General features: G+C 45.8%; 1 protein-coding gene across 1 annotated transcript in view; it reads right to left on the bottom strand.

Annotated features, from left to right (window-relative positions):
* Fhl2 (four and a half LIM domains 2) overlaps nt 1-15,341 on the bottom strand; it is a 151,127-nt gene that overhangs the window by 123,184 nt on the left and 12,602 nt on the right. Inside the window, exon 2 of the mRNA XM_052744982.1 lies at nt 10,130-10,208. The gene's annotated coding sequence lies outside the window, so the exon portion shown is untranslated. The remainder of the gene's footprint in view (nt 1-10,129; nt 10,209-15,341) is intronic.

The raw sequence follows: 15,341 nt of genomic DNA, 5'->3' as shown, positions 1-15,341 counted from the left end.
CTTGTCTTAGTCAGTGTTCTATTGCTGTGAGGAGACACCATGCCCATGGCAACTCTTATAAAGGAAAACATTTAATTAGGGCTGGCTTACTGTTCAAAGGTTTAGTACGCTGTCGTCACAGTGAGGACCATTGCTGCTTGCAGGCAGACATGGAGCTGGAGAGGTAACAGAGAGTTCTACATCCCAATCACAGGGAGCAGGAAAGAGAGAGAGAGAGAGAGAGAGAGAGAGAGAGAGAGAGAGAGAGAGAGAGAGAGAGAGAGAAAACTGGGTCTGCTTGAGCATTTGAAACCCCAAAGCCCACTCATAGTGACATTCTTCCTCCAACAAGGCCACACCTCTTAATGCCTCTCAAGTAGTGCCACTCCCTGATGACCAAGCATTCAAATCCATGAGCCTATGGGGGCCATTCTTATTCACACCACCAGATAGTACACAGATTATTTCAATATTTGAATCTGTGGACTTTATAGTCTGGAGCCCCGCAGAGCTGCATCTGTTTCTCCCATTTTTTGTTCCACTGTTCTTCCCCTCTTTACCTCATTAATTTATCTTTGAGGTTATAATATAATTACATAATTTCTCCCCTTCCCTTCCTCATTCCAAACCCTCCCATTGCTCTTCAGAAATGCATGGCTTCATTTTAATACACACAGACACACACACACACACACACAGACACACACACACACACACACACACACACACACACACACACACACACACACCAGAGTGTGTTCTAATACATGCATACAGCCTGCTCAGTCTGTATAATGTTACTTGTATGTACATTTTCATGGCTGACTACTTGACGTTAGGTAACCAATTGGTGTGTTCTTCCCTGGAGAAGACTGTTTCTTCCACTCCCTGCATCCCTTAGTTGCCTGTAGTTCTTTGTCTAGGGTCGAGGCCCCCTGAGCTTCTCTGCTTCTGTATTAGCCTGTCGATTGGTGTCTTCTTTGTTCAGGTCATGTTTAGGAAGCCCTGTTGGTTAAGCTATATGAGTGCAACTTTTCTGATACTAAGAGACACAATCTTATAGTATAAATATAATATGTCCTGGGAACTTGTAGAAATAAACTTGGGGAGCCCCATGGCACCCTCTTTCTCCAAAGATGCTACTATGCTTCCTTCAGGGGGCATTTAAACATCTGGGAATCTTATCTAATTTCAGAACTTGAGATAGTTTGAAAGTATCTGAGGTTCTGGAAGGGTTCATTTATTTCTATTTCCCTCTTACTCTAAGGCTATGACCTAAAGTGAGAAAATTCCCAGGGACACCTTTTTTCCTTCCCTGGAAAGCTCTGGACTTCTATAGAATCTCCCCCAGTTCTCAACCAACTTATGACTGCTTCCTCAGAGATGGGTATATTCTGTTACTCCAGACTTATCCCTTGAATTCCTACCATTCCTCAGATGCTCCCCAACAATTCTCTATCTTGTTAGCTCTTACGTGACTTCAAGTAGATGGATGTTAAACATTTTGTACAATTTTTATAGCTGTTTTTGAGAAGATTTGCCCCAATTTTTTTGATATTATTGGAAGCAGAAATTCCAAGATGAATCTATTTGTGAAAGCTTGCCTGACATCACCATTCTCAGCAACCTCAGGAGTAAATAGTAATAAAAATAATAAATGATTATTATTATTATCCACTTGTGAGGTTCCCCTGAAAATTGACAACGGACAGAAAGAAGACACTGAGTGTTGCATCTTAGTCCACTCCTGAAGATGACACCATCCTGATCTGTGTGTGCCATTTCCCCGGGTCGTTTCCACTTTGGGAATGTGTAAATGTGTGATGCCAAAGCGAGCCCATGTCTTCTGTTTCCTTACCACAAGATTTCTACATAGTTTTCATAGTTCCTAATTCACTGTCAGAGCTTTCACCCACCATGCATGCCATTTTCTTAAAATCCTATTTGTGTTTAATAATACTGGATCCCCAAAATTTCAGGTCTAGACATTGTCATCCTCTGTTAAAGCACCATCTTCCTGGTCAGGGATTCCTTCTTTACCAGAGAAGCCCCCCGGGGGAATTTTCTCACTTTAGGTCACATCTTTAGAGTAAGAGGGAAATAAAAAAAATAAACCTTTCCAGGATCTCAGATACTTTCAAATTATCTCAAATTCAGAAATTAGATAAGATTCCCAGAAGTTTAAATGCCCCCCAAAGGAAGCAGAGTAGCATCTTCAGAGAAAGAAGGTGCCATGGTGCCCCCCCAAGTTTATTTCTATAAGTTCACAGGACATTTTAACCTTGCTGCTCCATCCTAGCCTGGCCCTCCTTGGGTATGAGGCCTGTGGATCCTTCCCAGAGCCTCAGAATGGAACACTGAGGCAGAAGACTATAAAGGCCTCTGTTTGGGGTTGCCTTAGCCAATAATTAAGGAGATATGTTTGGGAAGGTTGAAGATAAGATATCTCTCTCCCTATTTTTTGCATTTGGTAAATGTTTCACAAATATATCATAAAGCGTAACAGATATTAAATCTCTCATGAAAGAATATTTGTAAAACAAGGAAGAAATTTTCCAAAGCCCTGTTTTCATGGAGGTATGAAAAGGCAAAACACAATTCCTTGATCTATTTTAGTAATATTGCCATAAATTACTCCACACTATAAACAATATAAACAAAATTGACTTTCATAAAGGATGCTTGGCATAAGGAAGTTATAAACAATCTTTTTTTTTTGTTGTTATAATTGGGACACATTTGGTCCAAGAACAAACCCCGAAAGAGAGGAACAGAAGGAGCAGGGTGGGGAGGAAGAGGAGGAGGATGAAATGGAAAAGCAAACATGTGCTGAGACCTGCCTTCCTCAGGATCCCCGCGTTCAAGTCCAAGGATCCTCAGCACCTGTCTTCTGGCTTCAGCAGCCTGACAGACTTAGCTGTGTTCTCTGTTCTCTTTAAACTCCACTTCCTCTAACATTTCCTCCTCAGTCACCATCCTGTGTTACACATCCATCTTCTGTCTTCCCATATATCCTGCCTCCTGTGGCATTTGATAAGAGGGATGTTTTCCGGGGTACATAGGCTTACAATATCTACCCCCAAGAAATTTTCCCCAGTATGGAAACAAGGCTGTGTTTTTCTTTATTGATTCCAGAATCACAGTGTTATAATCATTTCTCTTCCAAAGCCACAGCTGGTCAGAGTTGGGGAGCTGGAAGTTATGTGGTACTCAATAGTAAGATACATCCAATGTCAGGCATTTGCATCATTATGTAACCCTGTAGAGTATACTCACACCGACTAAGATGGTTGTGATGTCACTAGGCAATACAAACTAATGGATCGACAGAGGAGTATGCATTCCCTTATTATAAGATTAAGACCTTGCTCTGTGTCACATGGTTGTATGTGCAAAATTTGATCTGAATTATAGAATGCAGATTTGTTGAGATTGAGCCTGAGCCAAAGTCCAAACCTTTTCAGCTTTCACCCACTCTTTTCTTCTTACTCAAATCTTGTTTCATTGCATGTGAATTCGATTAGATTGTATTCTGTTGAGCCTTATAAAAGCAAGCAATCTAAGAAGGTAATTTGTCCAGTATGGACCCTTAATGCTTAGCATTTTTCCATTGTTGCTCACAGTGTGAGGGGAAATTTGTCATGGGCCTTCTTTAGGGTATATTAGTCTCATTAATTTCCATTAAGTCACCAAAAAATCATGGTTGGAAATCTATTCCCCAACTTCTGTTCAGATCATTCCAGCAGGCCACATCTTACACTTTTAACTGGCCACAATGTGTTGGAGCTTCCTGCAAGCAGGCATCCCTGGGATGGTGAGCTGACCTTCTACTCTACACTCATCACCTCTGGGAATGATCCAGCTTCCTGAAGATGCACAAGCCCGGCATCCAAACCAGCTGACTGCTATTGGTTTTCACAGTGTTAGCTTCCAGCCTGTCTATCAAAGAATGGGTCCACTTGAGGAACCTGATGCCCCCATTAGCAGGTCCAGAATCAAGTCTCCAAGCTGTAACTGGCCAAGGCACCTCTCTGTGGCTCTCTCTGTTGTCAGATGCAGAATTCACAAACAAACTCTGCTTCAGGGTGTCTCCTTTCCCAAGGTTATTTTAGTTGAAACAAGTACCTTCCAATGCTTTACACTTCTACAGCACCAACTGAGCTCCTATCCACCCTTCTTCTCTGTTAATTCCTTTTTTGGATCTACCGTGCTCTCAGTTTAAGACCTCCCACCCCCATCCCCACCCCCACCCCATGTCATTTGCTTCTCAAGTGCACGGAGCGGAAGAATGAATATTAACTTTTATCTCCCTCCAAAGAAGTCAACCAAGGTGTGTAGTGGGTAGCCATTCCAGCTTTGATCTGGAAGTTCCAACCCCCATTGAGACTTTGGCAACTGTCACGCCTACAAGGCAGGGCCAAGGGAGGCACCTGGAGACCTGAGATCTGGATGGCCAGCACTCTCTCTCTGTTCCGGGACCCTGGACGGTAGAGGTGGGCCAAGCAGAGCTCCAGAGAACACCGCTGGACTGCAATACACCTTCCCCAGACCCTGCGACCTACCTATCCCTTAATTTGTAAGTTACACCATTAAATAAATCTCCTTTTAACTATGTGGAGTGGCCTTAATAATTTCACCAATAAAGGTGAGCTCCTAGACATGCCTTCTGCCTGTGGAAATAACATTACAGTGGCAGGGGCTGTTTGATAGTTCCCTTATGACATCATCTCCTAGGGGCTTTCTCTCCTAGCCCTTGGGGTCTTGTAAACAGCAGTTTTAGCACAGTTGTGAGTATAGCCTCGATTTTGCTAAATATAAAGAGTCTCAGTGCTTAGCACCCTTCCAGCTTTGCTGGCAGCGTGAGCACTGTGGGTCCTCTCCTCATCTCCAATAATCACACACTTGGTGTCCCTTTCACTGATGTCCCTGCTGGTGCTAGCACCCCACAAAACCAGAGCTGCTTCTAGACTCACTGGGAGACAACATCCTGATAAGGACATATACTGTACATTGAAAATATCATGCTGAAAATGCTCCACATCTAACCTGAAGAACATCACAGTTGACAACAGAGCTCTATGGAGTATGGGCTATTTCCTCGATGACCACAGGGTTGACTGGGGGTTGCAGCTTGCTGCCCTTGTCTAGCCTGTGGAAAGAAGACCAGGATGGAAAAGAATATGAATTCAAAAGTTAAAGTCTGGCTGGGTATGGTGGTGCACACTTTTAATCCCAGGACTTTCAGGAGACAGGATAATCTGAGTTCCAGGCCAGCCTGGTCTACATAGCGAGTTCCAGGCCAGCTTGAGGTACGGAGTAAGTGTTTCCAAAAAGGTGTTTTAAGTCTTCTCCCTGAGTATGTACTTCTTCTTTGTTGTTGTGAAGTTAAAGATTATGAGTCGAATCATCACAAGTTGAGGGCCATCTGTACAGGGTTAGTTCACTAGAAGAGTAGCTGTTCCTTTGCTTCAACTATTGTGATCCTCCACGTATGCATCTTACATACCAATATAAAGAATGGTTAGTGGGCCTGGCGTGCATGCCTGCAACCCCAGCTACTTGGGTGGCTAAGGCAGCAGGAGCTGAAGGCCTTTCTAGGTTAAATAGCAAGACCATACCTCAAAAGAAAAATGAAATAAAACGTGGGGGTATAGCTTAGTGTCTGGGGTATGGAAGGACCTGATTCAATCCTCAGTACAGCAAAAGAGAAAAAGAACAATTAAAATGTCACGAATATTCATTAGTCATTCTGATTTTTGCTTACATTACTTCATCCTGGATCTAAGTTGAGAAAATGTGGGAATGGCAACCATTTTATCAGTGTGGAAACTGAGCCTCGAGTTAAGTGGGGCTGGGGTTGAATCACAAGGTTCCCTCTGACTGGGAACTTAGTTTTGTGACGAGTCCTGTGCTTTCAGCCCTTACCCTTGTAGCTTCTTACACCCCCAGAGCACTCAGCTAATCTATGAGCCCAGTCAGAGCTAAGTTTATATGTGACACATGCATGCCCAGAGTGACCCTGGCCACGAGCCCAGACCTGTCCCCAAAAGCTTCTCCCTGTCCCTGGCAGCAGGCACTGGTTTCCATTCAGCCACCACATGCTCCTGTGTGCCTTGGAGCAGCTGGGAGAGGAAACCATGGCCAAGCCATTCCTTACCCCTCAGTATCAGTCCACTGCCTACCTGATAAAAGCCACTGTCCTTGGCAAGGTAGCCATGCCTGCCATAGTCAGTCCCAAACTCCCTGAACTCATCATCTGACACTTGTGGCCCTATTTTCCTGTTCCCAAACCCACCTCTGAGCACTGCCATGCACGTCCCTGAGACCTCTGTGTCATTGTACGGTGGCTGAGTCCTTTCCTTTCTTCATCCTGACTCACTGATGCTGGACCTGACCATACACGCCTCAGTGGCTAAAAGAAGGTGGACAAAAGGGACATTATGCCAGTTTGAGACCAAGCCCTTAAGATGCACTGTGATTTCTCCTCTACCACTCTAGGTTTCTGTCATTGTCATGTGGAAGGCAGGCCCTAAGCAACTGCTAGTCCCCAAATCTGGAGACATAATAACTAAAGCTAACTCACAGCCTGGAGCCAAGACCAGCAAAGCCCACTGGTCCTCCAAGTTGGGAGTGAGAGGCTAAGGCTTGCTACTAACAGCCATGCTGTTTTGAGGTCATTTGTCATTTTTAAAGCATATTTCACATTAACTGCTATTTTTGAGGTCTCTCTGGTGTATGAGCATCTACATATCTGTACATACATGCACTGGTAAAATTGTTTTGTACCCAGAGAAGTTCCTGCTCATTTGAGTAAGTGACTCTGGACATTTTACCTTTTCACACTTCTGTTTGGGCATTTCTAAGCTTATGCTATTTTTTTCTCTTGGTAAGAGCAGATCTTGACCTTCACACACTGTTTGGGACAGTTTCTTGTGTATGTCCATCTTGGAGAGTTGTATTGGGAGATAATCTTGTTTGAATGAAAATGCAGAATCAGACGAAGGGAGAAGCAGACAGAGGAGCTTCCCAAGAGGTGGGAAACCCGTGACCGTCCTGCCTGACTTCTCTGGGGACTCAAGTGTCAGGATGCTGACATCTCTTTAAAAGGACTTTGACAGACAACGACATCAAGGTGTTTTCGTTCGAACTCCCCCAGTTTGGGCACTGGAGACTACTGGAGAGAAGGTAGGATAATGAACACATCTCAGAGGGATTTACTAAGCCATAGCTCATGAACTGTACCTTAGCACAAAGTGATGGGTAAAATGAGCTTGCAGAACACAGGCCTGAACCAGAGCAACAAAGCAGATATGCTGGGACAGGGTAAGCAGGACTAAGGGGTCCCTGCTGGGACTCAGCCCACCTCGGGCTTGCAGAGGGCCAAGTGGTGCCTTATGGCCTGGCTTTGGTGTGCCATAGGTGGTATATATATATATGTAGACACTAGGTAGAAAGGATTCTGCAAAGAAACTCCTTTGGTTAATGAGTGGCTATCCTGTGGGTCAGTCGTTAGAGAAAGGGTAATCTGACTAGCTCTTGCTTTGATGGGTCTTGACCTGAAAGAGACACAAAGTTTTGTCTCCTTACAACACACACATATGCACAGACACAGGCACACACACACACACACACACACACAGACACACACACACACACACACACACACACACACACACACACACACACACACACACTTTCTTCTCATCTCTTCTGTGCAGCTGAGCCCTCTCCCCCTCTTAGCTTGTGAACTTTGGTTTCCAGATAGTAATGTGGCCATGCAATTTCAATAGAACTGTTTCCTGCTGTCAAGGCTGGTCTAATTTGTGGCTTTGTCTTGACGTGTATATAGATTTTTTTTTCTCTTCTCCTACAAGGACTTAAGGTCTCCTTTGGGACAAAGATCCAGCTCCCTTGTGTTTCTATTACAGGAGTCTTCCTGGCTGAGGATCAGGAGTGTGTGGGACAAGTTCCCGAGGCTGGCAGCCAGGTTTTTTGTGATTGCCATGCTGCCTTCTATAACTGACCTCCTGCTCTCTGTGGAACGCCCTGTGGGCTTGAGGCCATCCCAGGGGACCTGCTCCTAGCTGCTTCCAGGAGCGTCGACAGGCACAGTGGCTGTACAGGCGTGCCAGCTTGAATGGCATCAAAGCCTGTGATTTCAGCCCCAGTGGAACCTTCTTGTCCTGCTGTGCTCTTGTGACTTAGTGGGGGGGGGGGCAAGTAGGACAAACAGACTCAGAATCCCTTCTGCAATGATGGATGCTTAAGGAGCATGGTCTGTGCTTGCATGGAGAGGGCGAGTGTGAATTTAGAACTCTCCGAGGTGGTCCACACAACTCACTTCTTCTCAGCCCCCCTGAGAGGGTGGCGTGCTGAAGCCTCAAAAGTGTTAGGGTTCACAGAAGGGCAGCATGGAGATCAACACTTCCGAGTCTCCAGCACTGTCCGCTTTCACCCTGGACACGATGGCCTGAAGTTAGCTGGAGGGTCTCTGGGTTGTTGGGGTCACACCTTGATGATTATAACCTTTGCATGCGGCCATGCCAGGCACTTTTTTCATCCTACCTCTACCACCACCTCAAGAGTTTGGTGTGCTTCCCTCCAAATACCCCCAAGTGACCCAAGCTTAACATCTGTCTTCCCTCAGCTTTTGCTATCCCTGGTGTTGGGGTCATCTGTCACTGTCCCTTACAGTCAGGGGCAGTCCAAAGTCAGTGGAGTCACCTTCTTAGAAAGAAACGTGAGCCGTTTCAGATTCCTGTAGGACGCAGCCTGCTCAGGACCCCCTTCAGTGCTGGTCGGCTGCACCTCCCGCTCAGCTGTGCAGCTCACACTGCCACGAACAAGCGCCTGGCCCTGCTGCGCCCTGGACTGCTACTCTGCCTGTTACCTTGCATTGCTGTGCCACCACGGGCTCCTTCCCTTCCTCCTGCCATGCTCCCTTTAAGTGACACCTCTCTGAGGAGGCTCTGCCTCGCTTGCTCAGGGGGAAGCTATTGCTCCCTTGTTTGGGGTCCCTCAGCACCGAGTTGTCAGTTTGAGGCAAGCTCTAACCGTCTGGCTTTAGAAGGAAGCAGTTTGTATGCATATATGCTAGGAGCCAATGTTGCATGTTGATTACGCACACTTATAATCCCAGTTCCTTGGGAAGCTGATGTGGGAGCATCACATGAGCTCACAAGTTTGAGACTAGCCAAAATAAATAAAAAAATAATAAAAATAAATAAATAAATAAATAAATAAAAGAACAAAAAATAAATGAAAAAGAAAAAATTAGACACAAAACACATTCAGGGCCGGCAAGATGGCTCAGCCAATTAAGGAGCTTGTAGTCAAGCCCAATGGCCTGAACCTAAACTCCAGGACCCATTGACTCTTGTAAGTTTTCCTCTGACCTCCATATGCACGCAGTGGCTCACACAGCGCTTACCACGAAGAAAATAAGTAAAAATATAAAACAACAACAACAATAATAATAACTGTAATAATAAAAACACCTTCAGCACCTCCCATATTTAGTGGACCCGACTAGCCAAGTCCTGTGCTTCTTGAAGGCAGGGCCATCGCAACCTCCTGCTGCTGAGTGGCTCTGGGCCAGGCACACACTAGCCTCTCACACACAATAGCACTGAAAGGGGATTTCATTCACAGGGTTTGTGCAAAATGCACTGTGTTAAAACAAACCCACTACTCAGTGGCTCTGGCCTGGCTCTGAGTAAGACTCAATAAAATCAGCTGATTTTAACATTAGATTCTCAGTAAATGTATGAAAATAAAATATATTTGCTTCTGGTTCCTTTTTCTATAGCCATAAGAAAATTTCAGCCGCAGGAGTTGATCACAACGTGTTGAATACGATGAATGAACTAGTTTAAATTTTTATAGGAAAGTATTAAGACAATAAGCTCTGGACACCTGGGTGACCAAGCGGTTGAGCACATGGGTGACCATACAGCGGGCACTTCAGGGACTGGTCATCACATTCCCTGCCATGCTCCAAACCGTTTATATTTGAGAGTGGTATCCAAGTGAGATCCCAAAGGTACAGATAACAGGTCACATATACACTAAGACATTTCTTAGGTCAAAATGTCACTCAGATTCGTTGCACTTCAAACAAAATGAATAAAGTGAAGTCGAGAGAGAATACCTTTGGGCAAGCCAGAAGAGGAGAAGCTGCCTTCCCGCGGCGGCTCAGTTCAGTAGTGTCAGCCGAAGAAGAGATTTTACTGCAAAGAGAGGAAGAGTTTGCAAAGCTCACAGCTGACAAGCACACACAGAAAAGAAGCCAAGGCAGCTTGGGGCGGGGGAAGGAGCCCCATCCAGAACGGAAGCCCCTGGTTTCTGGTGAAGAGATACTCACTGGCTATCAAGGCACAAGCCCATAGCCTTCGTGAGCCTCAACTCTCCTGTGAAGTTTTGGTGAGACGGCATCCTGTCAGGTGGACAGGTCAACAGTGGAGCAGAGTCCCAACCTGTCACTCTTTCTGACAAGAAAGCCAGTAGCTGTGCACTGTCTTGAGGGGGCGCCTGAGAACAGCGAACAACCACAAACCAGGAAGCCTGGATTTAACCAACCACTTCCCAAGGCGAGAGACCCTTAGGGGAAGCTGCGACGAAGAGCTGGAGGGCTGGATGCTGACAAGCTGGAAAACACAGGCTGTGTGGATGCATGTGCGTGTACGCATGTGGTGTGTGTGTGTGTGTGTGTGTGTGTGTGTGTGTGTGTGTGTGTGTGTGTGTGTGTGTGTGTAAAGGGGGTAGGGGGGAGAGAGAGAGATCAGTAAAGGCAGCAAAGTGCATAACCCACCCTTGTGCTGAGAGCTGAGCTCATCAACTGAGAATAACTGGAATTGGATAGCTCTGGGCCTGAGCTCACAGATCCACTCTGAGCCACCTGTCTGCCGTTTACTCTAAGGCCCAAGACCTCTCAAGTGCATGCTTCCTGAAAAGTAGTTCATGCTTAGGAGTCATTGCAAATACAAAAACAGGTCCTCTGCCTGTGCAGAGCCTAGCCAGCAGATGGCAAAGCCACGTGTGGCCAGCAGGGGCCCCTAACATGCATAGAAGGGGAGATGCTAGAATAAAGGCCGTAGGTGTAGATGATTGTCCAACACAAGCTCAATACTAGCATAAACCATGGGAAAGAGCCCACGAGTCCAGCCAGCAGCCCTCACATAGAGCAGGCAGTATCCAAGGGTCCAAGAGGAGCCAGCAAAACTGCTCCAGTACTACACATATACAGACACAGACACAGACACAGACACAGACACAGACACACACACACACACACACACACACACACACACACACACACACACATACACACACGCACACACACCTGCTTTCCTGTCACCGTGCCTCTCCTTTTCAATATACATTGAGCAGTATTTCTATTTTATCATTTTTTTGGTTAGTGTTTTTGTTGTTGTTTTCTTTGATTTGAGACAGAACTTCACTCGGTAGACCAGGCTGATCCTCAAACTCACAGATAATCCTTCTGTCTCTGCCTCCCGAGTGCTGGGATTAGAGGCATGCGCCACCATGGCTGGCCCTTGCTTTAATATATTTTAAAGCTATTTTGGTTCTTCTTCATGTGCTTGGCTTTTTTAAAAATATTTTTCTCATTATTGGACAATTGTTCCTTTTCCTTTTCTTTTTTTTTTTTCTTGTCTTCTTTCCCTACTGTTTTATTTCCTTTGTTTCTCTACTACACTTTCATCTGCCCAGGGATGGCACTACCCATAATGGACTGGGCCTTCCCACGTTAGCCAGCCATCAAGAAAATTCCCCACAGGCCAGTTTGATGGAGGTAATTCCTCCATTGAGTTTCCCTCTTCCTAGGTGTCTCAAGTTGACAACCAAGATTAGTCATCACAGGGCGAATGAACTGAATAGATCTTGAAAAGAGAAACAAAGATGGAAATACTTGAAAAAAAAAAGTATTCAACACCCTTAGCCATTGGGGAAATGAAAATTAAAACTCCTCTGGATTGCATCTCACCCCCAGTTCATGTTTTCATCATGGAAATAAATAACAAATGATGGTGAAGCTGTAGGGAGAGAGGAACCAGTACACAATTCTGGTGGGAGCGCAAATGTGTGCAGCCACTATGGAGATCAGTATGGAGGATCCATAAAAAACTGAAAACAGAGCTATGCCACCCACAGCTATGTGACCCAGCTATGCCACCCCTGGGTATATTATATACCGGAAGGACTCTGAGTCGGCACACCACAGAGATACTGTGCATTCATGTTTACTGATGCACCATTCACAATAGCCAGGAAATGGCACCAGTTTAGCTGTTGATCATCAAATAAGTGAATAAAGACAATGTGATATTAGGTACAGACTGGAATTTTTCAGCCATAAAATGAAACCATGACATTTTTCAGGCAAATATATGCAACTGGAAATCACTGTGTTAAACAGGATAAGCCAGACTCAGAGAGGTAATGTTTTCTCTTCTATACCAAACCTAGATATTAAGTTACATATATGTACATGTGTGTGTGTTATGTGTGTGCGCACACATGTGTATGTGTTGCACAAATAGAATGAAGGCAATGAGAAGTGAGAACAAGGTCTTCAGGGAGGTGAGAACGGAGAAGGTAGTGGAGCATATGCAATACAAAGAGGAAGGCATTAATTGGGGAATAAAGGGAGCTAGCTCAGGGGGAAAGTGGAAAGGAAAGGAGGGGGAAGGGATAAAAGAAGAACAAAGTATTATGACATGTGTATGAAGATGCCATGATGAAATCCATTACTTCTCATGCCAACCGAAAAATTAATTTAAAACCAGAGAAACCAAACAAGTGAAAGAGACATTCAACCCGAAAGATATGTAAATTGCACAGACACAAACAGTAGGCATAAGAAAAAGCAAGGCAGCTTGACTCTCCCAAGGGACCATCACCTTACAGCTATTGAACTCGAAGATAGGGAAATAGCTCAACGCAAACAAAAATCCCAAAAGCGTACTAGTGAAAATGATCGTTGACCTTAAAGACACTACAAACGAGCAGGTAAGTTTAATTCAGGGCCTGGCAAGGAAAGTAGTGAGTATCCTGGAGGCAAAGGAAGCCAGAAACATGCAGAAGGGAGTCATCTATACATGAAAAAGCCAGAGGCAGGGATCAGCAAGCCAGAAATAGGGGTGAGCAAGTTAGCAACCCACGTGGGGAATTCAGCATCAGTGAAGACAAATCAAGATGAAATTAGGTTTTTGAAAGACAGAAACAAAGAGTAATATTGGGAATGGGAAAACCCAATGAATCAAATACAAAACTGCGTGAAAACATCACTTATTTACTCAGCCAACCAGAAGGATGCTGGGGATGGAGGATGGGGTTAGGAAATGCTGTACCAGTAAACACAAAAACCAGGAAATGAAAAAGAAGGACCACGATGTCCAAGAACTTGGGAACACAATCAAAAGACCCAAACAAAGAAGTCACAGGATGAAAAAAAGACCTGAGCCAGAAACTAAACCTACAGGGAATCTATTGAATAAAATTACTGCAGAAGACCCCAAATCAAAGAAAGAAATGGACAGCCAACACAAGAAGCACATAGAACCCCAAATAGACATGGCCAGAGAAGATCCTCTGCATGACATAGTCAAGATGTCAAAAGTGGGCTGGAGAGATGGCTCAGAGGTTAAGAGTACTACCTGCTCTTCCAGAGGTCCTGAGTTCAATTCCCAGCAACCACATGGTGGCTCACAACCATCTGTAATGAGATCTGGTGCCCTCCTCTGGCCTGCAGGGAGAAGTGCAGACAGAACACTATACACAATAAACAAATAAAAATTAAAAAAAAAAAAATTACTAAAAAAAAAAAAAAAAAAAGATGTCAAAAGTACACAGGAGCTGTATCTGGGGCCACATAGGATCTAAGGGGCACATACTGTTATCTGGTGCCATGGTGTGGTCCGGGCTATGTCTGGGTCTGTGGTGCTGTGGGATGGTCTATATGTCAAATGCTCTGATTGGTCAATAAATAAAACACTGTTTGGCCAGTGGTCAGGCAGGAAGTATAGGCGGGACTAACAGAGAGGAGAACTGAGAGAACAGGAAGGTGGGAGGGAGACACTGCCAGCCGCCACCATGACAAGCAGCATGTGAAGACACCGGTAAGCCACGAGCCATGTGGCAAGGTATAGATTTATGGAAATGGATTAATTTAAGCTATAAGAACAGTTAGCAAGAAGCCTGCCACGGCCATACAGTTTGTAAGCAATATAAGTCTCTGTGTTTACTTGGCTGGGTCTGAGCGGCTGTGGGACTGGTGGGTGACAAAGATTTGTCCTGACTGTGGGCAAGGCAGGAAAACACTAGCTACACTGTGGCCCTACTGCAGCCAGGGTCCTTATTGATGTCTGTGTTTCCCGTTGCCATGATGGTCATGGTAACATGCAGACCCAGGCTGCTGTGGAGGACCATGTCTGAATCCATGCCACTGTAGCCGCCAGGGTCTGTGTTGATGTCTGTGGATCCTGTTGTCACAATGGCCATGTGGATTATCCGTGGCTGGGCCTCCACCTGGGGCCACATTGGTGTCTGAGGGCTGCACTGCCGCAGGGACCAGGCTGGCCTGGGTGGCCTGTACCACCACCTGGGGCCATGGTGATGTCTGCATCCAGGCTGCTACCAAGGGCCATGTCTGGGTCCGTTGTCCTACCGCAGCTTGAAGCTGTGTCTGTTGCCACCAAGGGCCATGTGGATGCCCAAGGTCAGGTCAGCCATCTGAGTCCATGTTGGTAGCCGAGGGCTATGCTGTAGCCAGGGCTATGCAGATAGAGTGGCCTGCACTGCTACTTGATGCCATGGTGATGTCTGGGCCAGAGCTGCAGCTGAGGGCCATGCCTGGGTGCACGGTGATACTGCAGCCAGGGTCTATGTTGATGTCCAAGATTCCTGTTACCATCAAAAGCTATGTGAATGTCCTAGACCTGGGGCCATATTAGTGTCTGAGGGTCATGCTGCCCCTGAGGTCATGCCAACCTGAGTGGCTTGTACTGCTACCTGGCGCAATGGTGACATACAGACCCAGCTGTGGCTGAGGACTATGTCTGATTCCGTGGTCCTACTGAAGCCAGGGTCTATGTTGAAGTCCGAGGTCCATGTTGCCACCAAACATTACATGGAAGCCCTGGGTCAGAGCCACAGCATGTGGCCTTGTTGGTGTCCTGGGACTGAGCCTCCACCAGAGCCATCCTGATCTGAGTGGCCTATGCTTCCACTGGGAGCAAGGATGTCCTCTGGGCCCAAGCTGTTGCTGAGGGCCATGTCTGGGTCTGTGGTCTTGCTGAAGCTGGGGTCTGTGTTGATGTCTGTGGCCTGTGTCACCTCAGGGG

Source organism: Peromyscus californicus, unplaced genomic scaffold (genome assembly GCF_007827085.1).
Source record: "Peromyscus californicus insignis strain IS unplaced genomic scaffold, ASM782708v3 Scaffold_19__1_contigs__length_69161282, whole genome shotgun sequence".
NCBI classification, from domain to species: Eukaryota; Metazoa; Chordata; class Mammalia; order Rodentia; family Cricetidae; genus Peromyscus; species Peromyscus californicus.
This window is presented reverse-complemented; position numbering and strand designations above follow the sequence as displayed.